Source organism: Alligator sinensis, unplaced genomic scaffold, assembly GCF_000455745.1.
Source record: "Alligator sinensis unplaced genomic scaffold, ASM45574v1 scaffold216_1, whole genome shotgun sequence".
Classification (NCBI taxonomy): domain Eukaryota; kingdom Metazoa; phylum Chordata; order Crocodylia; family Alligatoridae; genus Alligator; species Alligator sinensis.
Genome location: NW_005841868.1, coordinates 4,347,686 through 4,360,745, shown reverse-complemented (window position 1 = coordinate 4,360,745; position 13,060 = coordinate 4,347,686). Strand labels below are relative to the sequence as shown.

At 44.9% G+C, this 13,060-nt stretch overlaps 1 protein-coding gene across 3 annotated transcripts in view; it reads left to right on the top strand.

The window, feature by feature from the left end:
- The window catches only part of LIF (LIF, interleukin 6 family cytokine), a 43,105-nt gene that overhangs the window by 17,746 nt on the left and 12,299 nt on the right, over positions 1-13,060 (top strand). The window contains exons 3-4 of one of the 3 annotated variants that reach the window (XM_025193435.1): positions 6,237-6,301; positions 12,046-12,169. The exons of 1 other annotated variant lie outside the window; for it this stretch is intronic. The gene's annotated coding sequence lies outside the window, so the exon portion shown is untranslated. The remainder of the gene's footprint in view (positions 1-6,236; positions 6,302-12,045; positions 12,170-13,060) is intronic. One more of the 3 variants, XM_025193431.1, reaches the window with a different exon arrangement.

Here is a 13,060-nt window from a genome sequence, read left to right as displayed (position 1 = left end):
CTGTCTAAAGTACCAGTAGGTTGCCACTCTCCAAATACAAGTGTAATATTTTTTTTAGATTTCAGAAAAAGAAAATACAAAATGCTGAGTCCCAGACATGATTTATACTGTAGGAATATGAAATTTCGGTTAGATGGAAATCAATGGAACTTTTGCCATGGACTTAAATGGGGCCAGGATTTAACCTTATGTCTATGCAGCATCCAGCAAAATGGGACCCAGATCCTTACCTGAAACCTAGGTACTACTTACAGAGTGTGTCTACATGTGCAATTAATGAGTCTGCATTTTCTGCACAGAAAATTCAGGTACATTAAACTGTGGCCCAGCATGCATCTGAACATATGTCCTTTGGGAGCAAATTTGCTCCTGACAGGAACAGTTCAGTCTAGGGCTGTTCCTGCCCTGCTCTGCCACCCTGTAATAGCCAGGGGAGTTCCAGGCTCCCCTGGGTGCCATCCCTGGTCTGGCAGGAGGCACAGGGGCTGGCTCTGATCTCCATGTGGCCGGGAGGCAGAATTCTGCTGAGCCAGGACAGCTCTCCCTGCCCCCTGTGACCCCCGGCTGCCTGGGCTGACAGGGAATAATTTGCCCCGGGTCAGCATCTAAAACATGCACTTCAGTACATTAGTTTAATGCGCTGATTTCTAGTGCCTATATCTATAGGTACTAGAAAACAATGGATTGGACTAATCTATTGCATAATTATTACTGTGCATGTGTAGACAATGATGCCTTACTGAGCATTAGATTAGTCTAATGCACAGAAAAGCATCTCATGTAGACGCACCCACAATGAACAACATCAGTAGTAGGATAGGGTTAGAATATAATGATAGGTGTGGTTCATCTCATCCTTGTTAGTAGGCTGCTGAGAATAGAGGACAATCCTGTAGAACACTGGGAATCCAAAGGCATGATGTAATAATCCAGGCAGTGATGCCCTTTTCAGAGCAACTCAGGTCTTCTGACATTGAGGTATGTTCTCTCTCAAGTCCCTCTTTTGATTAGCCCCTTCCCCCCCACCAAACTCAAGTCACCTTCTTTTTAGAACATTCCTTGTTCTGTCCTTGTTCAGATTCCAGTATTAAATCAAAATAAGTTTAGTTTGTTAGGAGAGCCTTGGTTTGGATCTAGCAGTTGGCCCTGTAATCCCTGGGACCACAAGTAAAAGGATCACCAAGCAGGTGTACTGAGTACTTGATGTACTGAGCCAGAGATGTTGCAGGTTCCTGAACTGACAAACTCATTTATGAAACAAAATCTCCTTAAACAATATCTCAGGCTAGTCTAGCTTGCTAAACACCTGCATAAATAGGAAGATCATACAGATTTTCTAGAAGATGTCCAGGCTTGGACTCTGGTAGGCCTGAAGGAGGAGGGAATTCCAAAGCTGAGGAGTGACTATGGAGAGTGACCTCCCACATCTTTTCACCAAGTGAGCATGGCGCATTGATAGTACTAGTAGGAGGTTGCTCCCAGCTGACCTTAGGGACATAATTGTCCATCCTTAAAATGTTGGGCTATATAAAACAAAAGCGGTGAGGCTGATGAACATTTGACACTCACTTTGATAAAAAATCTTTAGGTTGTTTAACATGGTTTCTCTTTGTGATCAATATTCTACAAGCATCCAGAGGTGAGATTTTTCATTTGTTCTGAATGTTGGAGCCCCCCACTCAGCCAGCGTCTCAGAGTTAACTGATGGATGATACATCTCTCATTAACTTTGCATAGGCCAGAATTGAGTGCTTTGGAAAACCCTGCCCAGAATAAATGACCGTCTTTGTCCCAAAGTGTTTACATTTTGGTGAACAGATTAAATGAGTGAAGCAGTGAAACAGAAGAGTAACACTAATCAATTGAGCATGGCTCTTGCTTGAAGTGGAAGACCATTGCCAAATGGGATGCAAGATGACTGACTTGCCATAGAGTTCATTGGGAAGCGAACCCATTTGCAGTCTTTTCTGACTCCATAGCAGAAGAATAGGGTGTGTGAGACTGCAGCTGTTCAGCAAGTGTGTTTTGAAACTGAAGAGCGAGCAAATCATCAGGTGAACTATAGCGTTGTATGGACAGATCTATACATTATTTAAAATGAAATTAAAGCTTTTCTTTCTCTAACACTTAAGACTAGGCAATGTAGCCTAAAAAGAGAAAAAAACTTGATTTGGCTGCTCATCTTTTTTTTTTTTTTTGTCTCTGTCACTGTCTGGGGTCCCCAGGGATGGTCATGATGCCCCTAGGGCTCTGTGACCATGCCAGCTTTGTCCTGTGAGTGCCTTCAAGTCTTTCCTGCCACGTCTTGTTGGTTAAGATAATAAGTTGGGAGGCTGCCCATGAATTTCTATGTAGCCATGGTCCTTTTTAACCCCACTGGACCCTGCGTGTTCTTGCCAGGTCCCGCTCCAAGTCGGTGTCTCACGGGACACCCTAAACCTTATAGGCTAGATGCGTGGTTCCAAAACCTTCCCTTTACTATGCCCCATGCCTCGCAGGTGGTATTTAAATATTGGCCCTTTGATGAAGTCTTGATCTAACTTGGCCTGTTGTGGTCACTAGGCTCTCTGTGCCCCTGTCACTGGGCCCTCTCTGGCACTGGGCTCTCTGCGCCCCTGTTGCTGGGCCCTCTCTGGCGCTGGGGCTCTATACAATAGTGTGCCCCACCCACTGAGGCCTCCTCCTCCCCTATTAGCCTCTTCCTGGTCCACCGGTACAAAGGACAACATAAGCACAAGCCCTCAGGCTACAACATTACAATAACAATGGAGGCCACACTCTGCCCCTTTAAGGAGGCAAGCTTCTCTCTTAGTGTTGTGTACCTCCTGGAGCCCTATTAATCTTGCAGGCAGCAAATCAGGCTTCCAAACATCCCCAAGTAACTCTTTCACACAGAAGTTGTTCCCCCTGCTGAATGCCAGAGAACTAACCCCCACCAGTCCTAGCCCTGGGGCTTATACGTGGCCAAGACCCTGCCTTCTTCCGGTCAGCTGACCATGTACAGGTGCCAGCTAATTTCCTCATTAGCTTGCTTCCCCAGGCAACCTGCAGCTGTGGAGCTCTGCCTTGCTCACAGGGCTTTCTAGCTAGGCTGCTTTTGCTCTTAGAGGAGCAGGCTCATCTTAGCACCCTGTGACAGTCTCATCCATTTATTGTTCAGTAAGACATGAGGATTTGTGCTTCTTCAGAAGAACTGTGACAGTGTTCTGCATGAGGACTTGTCTAGCTTGTCCTAACTTGACCAGAAGAAATACGTTAAATGTAGGCTTCACTGTCTTTGACCTGTGTTGTAGAGGGGTACAGATTAACTGTATAACCTAAAAGCATATAGAACCCATTCTGGGTTTGCTCCGAGGTGGAGTGGACTTAGTTGAATTAGATGGACACAAGCAGAGTATCATCTGTATTTGGAGCAATGTTATGATCATCAGCCTTAATGCTCAACCCCATTGTTCAAATATTCTCTAATAATTTATACCAGAAGGCTCAACAGCTGATGTAAAGAGCAGAAATGAAATGGTGGAGATGTAGATTTCTCTAATTTACTGTCTGAACAAGAATGATTTTATATTAAATCTGTACTGATTTCAAGATGGTCTCTATTTTAGGGTCTTCAACAGCTGATGAGGCCCCTGGAACCAAAATATCTGCAAGATCTCAAAATGATCCTTTCCTGGAGGCCATCTTCTGATGCCTTTTCCAAATCCATAATCTTGGACAGAGAAATTATTACTATTACCTTCAAATGCTTTTTCTTTCACCTCTTGGAGCTTTCCAAATGATGTAGCACTTAGCCATCCTCTGACAGCCTACATTCAGGCAGGACAGGTTGTATATAACAAGGGGAAGTGCATTCTAAAAGGTAGGGTATAGGGTTGGCGATCAGGAAATCTGGGTTATATTCCCACCTCATCCACTGATTTGCTATATGACCTTGGTCAAGTCATTCTATTTTTGCTTCTTCCCCTGTCTATTTGGATTTTAAGCTCTTTTGGGAAGAAGCTGGGCAGAATCCTATTTCATTCACCTGTATGCATCTAAAGTGACACATATAACTGTGCACGTGCAATTTAGGGGACTTACGTGGTTTTTTAGATCCAGTTTCATTTGTGGTAGAATAGGATCACCCAGGCACGTACATACCTGTCCAAAGTAAAATGTTGGGGGGAGGAAATTAAAAGCCCTTTGACCTTTTAGCTTGATAACCTAAAGGTCAGCCACTTTCCCAGGGAGTGGGAGATGCAGGTTCTAGGCCCCTTTTACCAAGGGGGTCCTTGAAAGTACATCTCCTGCTTTTCAGCTAAGCGTTCTAGTTCCTAAGCCATGGGCATTGCTTGGAGTACTCTCAGATCCATTCAGGAGGTTGAACTACTGGGCAGCCAAGAAGGAAAATGTGTGTGGCCAGGAGGAGGGGAACAAGCCAGAGGGACTATGTGGCTCAGTGAAGTAGATATAGTAATGCCCTGGAAGTGATGAGGTCCTGGCCTGTACCCCACATTGTGGCAGCAAATATCCCCCTGCTCTTCATCTGTTTTATGCAGTGAATATTAAATAATTCACGTGGAAGAGTTACTAGGGCAGAGGCAGGAACCCAGGCCCCACTCCCCTTCACAAGCAGTGTCTATCTCACTGAGGTGTGCAGCCCCTTTTCTTGATCTAAAATATCTTCCTCTTCTGGCTGTCAAGTAGGTCAGCCTCAAGAGGAAACCTGTAGACTGCCCTGGGCAATGCCTAGCCATTGCCAGAGCACTTTGATGGGCAGTGGGGGATACAGGTTCAGACTTCGAGTGAGGAGCAGAAGTAAAACAATACAACTGGGCTCCCACACACAGAAGCAGAAGCAGCTTCTGATTTTGTCACACCACTGACTTGATTATGTAGCTGGAGCAGCAGCTACTCCTTCCCCTCCTTGCCACCCCCCTCCCCCCCGAATCAAGTCAGCACCAGAAGAGACTGCCTTGGTCACCGCACCCTAATTACACCACTGGTGAGGAGGGCTGAAAACTTGGGATATCCAGTGCCCTAACCATTAGGCTCTTGGTCAAAGAGGCAGGAGGAACCTTCTCCAACATCACACAATCACTAGTCCTGGTTTTTCTGTGACTAAGATTTTGGGAATTTACAACACAGCATGCTCAGAGGTAACCATGGGGTGAGTGTAGCCACGCAAGTGCCAATAGAGTCCATGTTCCCTGAATGGTACTGACATAACTATGTAAGCACCACTGTAGGCACTTGGGGTGCCTTTACACATGCCCTGATGCGTTCTAATTAGAACACTGTAGCATTGCTGCAGCATCATGTGCATAAACCCTAGTAGGTTTAAAAATAACCACTGGGGTGCTTTAACTAAAACTCGTTGGATGAGCTTTAGTTAAAGCATCGCACAGCCATTTTTAAATTTGTGGGAGCTTAATACACATGACACTACGGCATTTTAATTAGAGCAGCTTTCTGGAAACTGCTCTAATTAAAACATGCCCCCCCTCCCCCCCAGCATGTGTATAAGCACCCATAAATGTGAAATAGGATCCAGCCCATTGTTTCATATTTTGTATGTGTACAGCAACTACCTTAATGTCATGTTTTCAGGTGGGTCACCAAATACCAGTGGAATGCAAATATATCATGGGCATAGGGGCTTCTGGTCAGAGAACAACTTTCCCAAGGTTGCACATCAACAGAATCTGATCTTGTAATATAATACCAAGTCTAATGTATTATCCACAAGGCCATGCTGAATCCCAGCTCTTGGAACTGAAGATTGTAACTCAAATGGAGAATGACCTCTCTGTATTCTGTATCTTGCATATGTCCCTCAGTGAATAGTAGGAGCCTCTTGGGTGTGCTCCTACAACCAACCCAAACCAGTCATGTAACCATGTCTAATGGAGCCTCAGAAAAAGCAGCTATATGAGCTGCAAAAACCATTTTCCAGTTGCAAAGGAAGGGGCTTTGCAATGCCAAGATGCACTCAGTTATTGGGCATATTTATCTTTGGAAATCTGCTCCACTGTGGAAGCTGTTGTTGGCACTAATTGGTATAGTCACCTTGCACTGTCTCATTTACAGCTAATTTAAATAAATTAAATCAATTTTAGACTCTAGAAGACAGCCCTGAATATGATGGATTTGCTTCATCCAAAGCAAAGAGTCACGCATAAGTGGTCAGAAGGAATATGAACAATGTGAATGCTTTCCTATTTGTACCTGCACTCTCAATTATTTATTTTCAGGGCTAAAGAAAAGTAAGCTCCAGTCTTCTCATGAGATTTTCCCCATCAAGATCTGAAATTTCACAGTAAGTCTAGATCTTGCTTTATTTTGGATATTTGAGCATTGAAAGTGCCAGTGGAAAATGTAACTACAAATTCAAATCCTTAGGAGGTAGCAGAGGTTAGTGATGAGACCACTCAACTGAGAGTCTCAAGCCCTGTGTGTCAATCCCAGCTCTGCCAATGCCCTGCAGAGGTACCAGGATCTGAAACGGGCACTTTTAGAAACACTTTCCTGTAATGGAGAAAGAATTGCTTATGCAAGAGGTGGACATATTTTCCCTGATTGATTTTCTTTAGAGCTCGCAAGAATGTTAGATTTTGCTTTCTCTTGTTATTTGTTGGAGAGCTTCTTGTATGACTCACTGTTGGTTTTTGGCAGCTGTCTCAGTTTTAACGGAAGGAAGGTCAAGCTGAGTTCTTAACAATCGTTTTCCTTTTTGAGCATTCAGGTTTAATTGACAGCAAACAGCCCAAATAAAATTTCTCTCCTTTATCAGTGAATAAGCGTTATCCCTTTGCTATTTGCAAAGGAAAGAATCCCACTGGCTCTCCAGTCTTCCACAGGTTGTCTAGGGCAGAGAAGACTTAAGGGAAAAAAAGTGGGAGTGGTGAGCAGAGGATAAAATATACTTTTTAAATTCCTGCCCTCTACCCTGAGTGCAAGCAACCCCTAGCACAGATAGGTTCTGGGCCCTGTCTGGGCACTACAGGTGGTCTCACAATGTAAATAATAGTAATATTTAAATCATACAGGCAGCACAGGCAAACTCAGCACATGCCTAGGGTCCTAAGTGAAGAAGGGGCCCAGTTATGTTTATTTTACATATTATAATTATTATACATATTTATAATTATTATTATAATTTTACATATTATAATTATTGAGTGAAAAAAAGTAGGGGACAAAAAAAAGTTTGTTTGCCTAGAGCTCACTAAAGAGTTAATCCAGCCCTACATACAGGTTTTCTTTTTCTGTCATAAAGATGCCCAAATTGACCAATTCAAAATTCCCCTTTGCATTCTCCCTAACGTCAGTGAGTAATGAAGCAATGTGTCAGGGGACAGGATATAAAGTAAAACAATTGCATTCCTTTAAAGGTTCTGCCCTAATTGGTCAGCACTAACCACGACCACTGTGAGTATCTCACAGACCCCTTGCTTTGGTCTCCTAGGCCAGCCTATCATGCTATAACATTTGGCTTCAAAGGCATTCAGCTCTGAATCAGTTTCAGAACAAATGGCTGTGCTTAATTTGCAGTTAGAAGGACGTGAAGTAAGTTACCTGAATATCAATGACATTCTTGTGCTCCCTGTAATAGCCATCTCTGGGGAGGTGAATGACTCCATAACACATTAGAGGAGGTTCACAGGCCGCAGAATGTTTGCTAAAATCTTTGCTATGCGATTGTGGTACGTCATCCTCTAGACATGCTGTTTTAAGCATTTGTATATTCTCATACATGCCTGCATGACCTCTCTCTTGCTCTCTATTTCTTTCCATATTCTAATATTCCTATGCTGTCATGCATCAGACATGCCGGGAGACAAGGTAATATTCTTGTGGGTATGCTACTGTGCATAGCATCTGCTTTCTCCCAGAACTAGGGTGACCATAATAATTTAAGGGAAATCCAGGATGGGGGGAATTGGGGGCGCCAGCACACACACACACACACACACACACACACACACACACACACACACACACACACACACACAGCCCCAACTCTGTGGCTCCCAGGAGTGGGGCCAAGTGGGACAGCGCAGCACATATACACACAGCCCCAACCCTGTGGCTCTCAGAGCAGGGCTGGGTAGGACAGCATGGTGTGCACACGTGCGCACGCGCACACACAACAGTGCAGCACACGTGCACACGCACTGTCCTGTGCAAGTGACTCTGCTTGCAGCCCAGCAGGGTCCAGACCAGGGAACAGCCCATTGACTGGGCTCCCTGAAGAAAATCAAAGCAAAAGTTCCGGCTTTGTGCAAATCCCTCTACGCGTGTAGGCAGGTTCCCACCAATCTGCAACTTTTGCTTCAATTTTCTCCAACAGCTGGGGTGCTGAGACAGCCTCTGAAAGCCAGGACCAATCCTGAACCTTTGGTCACCCTACCCAGAACTGGCCATGCTGGAACAGAACTATTGGTTCATCTGTTCAGTAGAACATAGCCCTTCCCACACTAGAACAGACAAAGGATTCACCAGGTTTGGAAAGACTTTTGCACACAGTGCATAATTTGGCTGTTGAACTCATGGCCACAAGACTTTATTTAGCCTAAGAGTTTAGCAGAGAGGGAGTGGATATGTATGGGCACCTATGCACGAGCAGTGAGGCTGCTCTGACATGTTTGAATTACAGCATGTCGGAGCAGACTTGATTAATCAAATCCGCTGGAGTGTGATAATTACTGCGCTCTAGCAGCCTCCAGCATCTCGTGTATCAGCATCCCCACAATTTAAAATGGTGTCAGGGGCACTTTATCTATTGCACAAGCAACTCTGCTTGCAGCCCAGTGGGGTCCGGACCAGTGAGCAGCCCATTGGCTGGGGTCCCTGGAGAAAATTGAAGCAAAAGTCCCAGATTGGTGCAATGCCCCCTCCCCGCCAAGTCAGGAGCCACACATGTGGGCTGGTTCCCACCGATCTGTGACTTGCTTCAATTTTCTCCAGTCCCTTTTCTCTGAAATCTGGGACTGTCCCAGCCATTCAAGGGTATATGGTCACTCTAGACAGAATGGACAAATAGCAGTAGGATAATTCCTTTCCTCTGGGGACAGAAGCTGGGACCAGAACCCAGGGCTCTCTCTCCTGGGGTCACATCTACTTTAGTTCACTGGGAAACAGCTTCAAACCCCTCCTGGGTGGGAGGGACCTAAATCTGGGTTCCACATTCTTTGGACAAATGTCCTGTGCTCTAGACTACAAGACTAAAATGTGGGAGTTCTCTCATCCTCCACTATCCAACTAAAACCTTGGATTTACCCAACATTATTGGAATGACTAGGAAATTCTAGCCTGTCTGGGTACCCACATGGCTAGTGTGCAGCCTTCTGGGCATGGAGGGGTGTGATTAAGCCAAGCTACACTGAAAATTGAAACCCTAAAAGTTGCAGTTACATGGCTATCTAACTTCAATTGAGATACAGAAAAGTGAAATAGGGTTTAGCCTTTAATTTCTGTGGGCCTTCCTCCAGCTTGCAGCAGGGATGATTTCACCTTGCCACAATCTAGCCATGCATAGCCTATCTGTTGTAATTACACAGATGCCTTTTTATTTGTGCATATATCTAAGCACATGTCTTGCTTTGCTGCTTCTAAATATGCCATAAGGTGTTTCTATTTATCAATTTAGAAATGTAATTGTCCTTGCTCTGATTTGAGTTCTGTGCTTGACTGATACTCTGAATTATGGGAGTGAGCTGCTCTTCCTGAATTCTTTTTTAAAAGTCCTTAGCTTTGTAAATGTCACAGCCCCTCTGCAGACTCCAGCTAATAACCTATAAGGGTTGTAGTTACTTTTGAAATAAAGCTGGACTCATAAAGCTGAGTATTTGGTATCAGTGAGAATGCTGGCCTTCCCAGTGATTTACCTTCAACTGCATCTGTCAGAGCAAAGTTTACCTTTTAACGTGTTGTATAAAGCACTGTTTGTGCCTTTATCCTGCCCCATCAATAGCAATGGTTCATTTTGCTCTGCTATAATTTATGTTGGTTTTACGGTTTGAGACTCTGGCTGAGAATGGGGACTCATTGGACCTAACCCTGTGTAAAGGCATAGCAAGAGACAGTCTCTTGCCAATCTAGTTAGACAGGCTAAAATTGTTATCCCTGTTTTACCATGGAAGAACTGAGACATGGAGGGTGCATCTACATGTACAATTAGTGAGCCTGAATAAATTCTGGCACAGTTCACACTAGAGTTGATTGCTCCCAGATGCAGCATTTACGTGTGTGCCCAGGCAGGGCCAGATTAACACATAAGCAAACTAGGCACATGACTAGGGCCCTGAGCTGTGGGGGGTCCCAGTCCTTCCCTCTGTGGCACAAATGGCCCTGTCTGCCTCACTTCCCTTCCTCTTCTCTCTGCTGGCCTCACCACCATGGTGGTCACAGCCTAGCGGCAGCTCCAAACCCCACTCCCCACAGGCAGCAGCACCAGGAGGGGTGGAGATCTCAACCAGCCTGGGGCCCATGAGTTTGTTTGCCTAGGGCCCACTAAAGGGTTAATCCAGCCATGTGCCCAGGATTGCAGCACATTGAGCCAAGGCGGCACAGCTTTCGCTGGCAGAGGACCTGGGGGTCAGCCTACCAGCCCGGACTGTTCCACTCTAGCTCAACGTGCTGCAGAGGGGCTGGCTGGGGCACGAGGATGCTACAATGTGGAGCTAGCTGGCAGGCAGCCCTCACACTGTAGCAGCCTTGTGCCCCAGCCAGCCCCAGTTACTGTCTACATGTGCGTTGGAGCAGAGTAAATAATTCCTCTGTAGAATATTACTTATGTCATGCAGTACTAACCTACATCAGAGTTAATTAACTTACTCCAATCTAATCATAGCGCTGCATGTGTAGACAGTGATGCTTTACTGCGGAGCCAATTAGTCAACTCCATAGTAAAGCACATGTGTAGATACCCCCAGTGAGATTATAACATTATAACATTACATATAAATTCTGTGAGCCCTCAGGCCTTTATGTTAAAACTGTAATGTTTTATGAAAATGAAGTGAGCCCTCAGGGCACTAGCAAGTTGCCTACGCAGCAATAAGTGTTTCAGAGTTATATACCACAGGTAATCAGGATGCAATTCATTCAGCCCTGAAACACAGCCAATTCTGGGATGGGATGTGGCTGCTGATTGGCAGCATGCAGCAAAGCTGCACAGTAGAACAATTCACCAGGCCCTGGGAAGTAAAGCCAAAACCAGTTCTGCTGGGGGTAAAGCCAAATGTCTTAGCATTTCCCATTGCTTCTGGGAATGCCTTATGGGCCTGGACAACTCAAGGCCTCATCTTCCTATGTGATTTCTCCCAGAAAACTGGTCAGTCCTTGGGTTATTTCAGACCTGATAATGTAGTTCCCTGGAGCATTTCAAAAGGCAGTGTAAATACAGACTGGGCCCTGTGCACAATTCAAGTATGTAACAGTTTAGGACAGGACGTAATGAAGAACTGTGGAATTAACACTGACAGAGTGTCCCAGGGCAAAGCATATAAACTAGAACAGCCCCCTGCCTTCTCTGGCAGCTCTGTGGGATCTTTACTGATTGTGGGTAGTCAGGACTTGAGTTTTACAACCTACTGAAAAAGCAGTGCTTCTGTCACTGCACTTCCATACAGGTGCATTAGTTCAGTTGTGTGACTCAGTAGGGAGCATGCACCCTTCACGCATTACTAACAGAGAACAGCACCTACTACTCAGTCATGTACTTTACCACCTTCATTATGAGCCACCATAGCCTTATCAGCACCCGCTGATGGACAATGGGACTCAGAAGAAGTCCTCACCCCCTTTTTTGATTCAGACACCTTTGTTGCTTCCTGAAGTACAGTGCTCCCTAGCATCCTGGTGATGGCATTTGTTCAGTACTGACTAAGGAGGCTGGGTACCCTTTACTGAAATGCAAGTTCTGCAGAAGTCTCCCATCCAGATCCTGAACAAATTCAGTTTGCCAGTGTAAACAGGGCATACACTAGTTAAACCAGCTTAAGGGTTGGAGTATGGCTTTAAAAATTACTTTAACCTGTTTATATCCACATCTGGCAGCACAACTGTGCTCAAGGGCAGTGGTACTGCTGAAGTCACTGGAGCAATGCTGATTTCCACCAGTGGAGAATCTGACCTGAGTGTTCATATGGTGTCCACGCAGGGAGCTGTAGCAGAGAAGAGGGTAAGGGGCATTTGGGGAGGAAGCATGGAGAAGAGACATTTTCAGTAACATTTGATTTGCTGCTGAAAAATAAATCACGCATCTTCTCAAATGGGTTGAGCAAACAGCTTAATGCTAAGACGGACTGTGCTGGAATAGCAGGGTACTGGGAAGGATGGCTCAGGTGATTCTTGCAGTGCTAATAAAGCCAGTTCCACCTGGGCCAACAGCAAGATTTGACCTCATGACATACGGAGTTAGAAGGATAAGCATCTATCATTTGAACTAAAGAGAAAACTACTCTAGAGGGATGTCAGCAGCATCAAAAAATGGTCTGAACTTTCTTCGTAGAAACATTTTCAACAGAAAATTGGATTTTTGACTAAATGATTTTTTTTTGGTTGAAAGGGCATTTGCTTTTTGTCAAAAATACCCCCAAAACGAGATGCTTTTCTTTTTAATGAGGTAGCTGCTGCAGGGAGCTGGCATAGAACCCGGGAAAACAGAGTACATGGAGATACCATGAAAAGTTCAAATCCCTGCTGGTAGAAGACACCATTCTAAGCCGTATTGTAACACATGAAGCTTCTTAATGACATGTGAGCCTAATGACATGAGCCAAACTCATGCCTTCTGAGTCCAGATGCACACATAAGCACTTCATCTCCTTTAAGAGAAGGAGACTGCTATCGTATTTAAGCTGTTGCAAGCAGTCTCAAATGCAAGTGACTTTCTTCTTGGAACCTCCCCTCCCACTTACACACTTTCCTGGCCAGACTGAAATTTGTTTTCCTTCTGTGTCATTTCTAACACTTGCATATTGTCCAGATCCAATGCTGATGCCTCACCTCTGTGTTACCCATAACCAGAAATAATGAAAAGTGTCTATACTTGAGTGAATCTCTGCCTGGG